Source organism: Wolffia australiana, chromosome 5 (genome assembly GCF_029677425.1).
Source record: "Wolffia australiana isolate 7733 chromosome 5, ASM2967742v1".
In the NCBI taxonomy this organism is placed as follows: domain Eukaryota; kingdom Viridiplantae; phylum Streptophyta; class Magnoliopsida; order Alismatales; family Araceae; genus Wolffia; species Wolffia australiana.
The window spans coordinates 10,680,001-10,682,060 of NC_135839.1; the positions used below are offsets into that span (position 1 = coordinate 10,680,001).

Consider the following 2,060-nt stretch of genomic DNA (forward strand, 5'->3'; position numbering starts at 1 on the left):
AAAGGTCCCACGCTGAATTTATGGATGAGAACAGTGACTTGCAATAAGTTCGACGAGGAAAGAGACGAATCGTTTCAAATTCGTGAGTCAGTGTCCGTGCACGGTGGGTGTGCATCACTTTTCACCTTTGCATGGGAATATCCAAATTACGATTTCTGTATAATTTTTTGAATTACACTAAACATTAGCTATTTTATCGATAAGTTTCATTGATTTTTTGGGCCGAGATGGGCCTGGAAGTGCCGCGGGTTTCAACATTCACTCATCCGGAACACTGCCATGGAGTCATCGTTGCCACCCACCATAATTGACATTGTTTCGGCTGTTCAAAGCTTAATTTTAGAAGGTAACGTTGGGTTTGTGGTGTTTCATTTGAACGGGTGTATACGATTTATTAGCAAGACCACAAGAAATAGCGTGTGCTTTTGTATCGTTACTTATTTTTAGAAGGTAACACTCGTGAAGAAATCCACAATCTCTGACATACCAGATAGGCACGCTGTGGAAAGTCGTGTCCGTCAAAATCCTCCCTACTCGGATCCTAGGCGCCACGCAAAGGTAATCTTTTACCCCTTTGTTATCTGATTTTCATAAATCCCTGTCATTTCCAATCATTTTCCTATATTCAATTAAGATTTCTTGTGTTTCTCCTTTTTTCGCAAGAGTTGACTTACTCTATTCTTTTGACTCTGCTCTTGTTCACTGTTCTTTCACCGGTTTTTCCAAATGCTCGATTTCCCCACGGATCTATGGAAAGATTGAATTGGTGGTTGATCTGTATCAAGTTCCAGAAAGGTGTAAGACCATGAAAGTTTTAGTTTTTCTTTTACAATTTATCAATCTACGGCCTTAATTTTAATTTTGGTATCTAATTAGTAAATCATCTCGTATTTCTTAAGATTTGTGAGGATCGGAAATGCCACATTTGGCATCTCGGGGCTCTAGGCACTCTGATTTATTTGAGGAAGCGGAAGCTAATAAAATCGCAAAGAAGTAAAATGCTTCCATTGACCTTCAAATTGTTTTCAACCAAAGGGAGGGTTTGTCGCATTATTCCCCGCTAATCTCCCTTCATAAGTGGTATGCATGATGAAAGAAAATTTCCAACGTTCTTTCTTGTAAGTGTAGTTTTTCCACCTTAGTTTCCCCATATTTCTCTTCCCATTTTAAATTCCCCAGAGGGATGCGTTATCATCTGTGGAACACCTTCTCATCAGTAATTTGTTCTGTTGTCTCTGGTTCAACGAAGAAAGTTCGGTCAAAAGTGAACTGGACTGGTGACATGTTCATGGATTACGAGCGACGCAACTTCGTTGTTCAGGTATCTCTCTTGCTTTCCTCTGCCCTTCAATTTATGAGATCTGTCTTAGCTCTATTTTGTGGCTCAAATAAAGTTACTTCTTTTATATGAATCCCGATTGGACCACTGCGTTGATGCAAGCCTGCTACTACTTTAGATCTATCAGTGGCTCTCCAAGATACTGGAAATCTGCCCAAGACGTTGAGCATCGATAAAGCGGACGCAACCATGAAAGATGACCAATGATAGGAACACAGGTTAGAATAGCCAAGATGATGGAGCGCGCCCGTCCACTCCACCAGAGACGTCACAGAGCCACCATCATCGTCATCGACAGCCCGCCGCTTCGCGTCCAATCCGACCAGCACGCCATGGTGACGGTGAAGATACCGGGTTCAAGTACCCCGGTAAAGCACGTCTGTATTTTTCCGATGCTTTGATTTTCATCAGTACGTGCTCGTTCAGTTCGCCATTTATTCGTGTTCGCATGTTTCAGTCCGTCGTGTCATTTTTTTCTGTTTTGTGTCCGTCGTGTTTTCGTGTGTCGTGTTCACGCCATGGTGACGGTGAAGACACCGGGTTCAAGTACCCCGGTAAAGCACATCTGTATTTTTCCAATGCTTTGATTTTCATCGGTATGTGCTCGTTCAGTTCGCCATTTATTCGTGTTCGCATGTTTCAGTCCGTCGTGTCATTTTTTTCTTTTATTTGTGTTCACGTCGTCAAACGCTTGTCAAAAAAGATATTGTTGTTTTTGTTT

The 2,060-nt window shown here is 41.8% G+C and overlaps 1 long non-coding RNA gene across 1 annotated transcript; it reads left to right on the forward strand.

The window, feature by feature from the left end:
- The first annotated feature begins 233 nt into the window (after nt 1-233).
- LOC144703192 (uncharacterized) lies at nt 234-2,060 on the forward strand. The gene is made up of 3 exons (XR_013581491.1): nt 234-558; nt 1,250-1,321; nt 1,458-2,060. It is a non-coding gene; the product is annotated as an uncharacterized LOC144703192 (long non-coding RNA).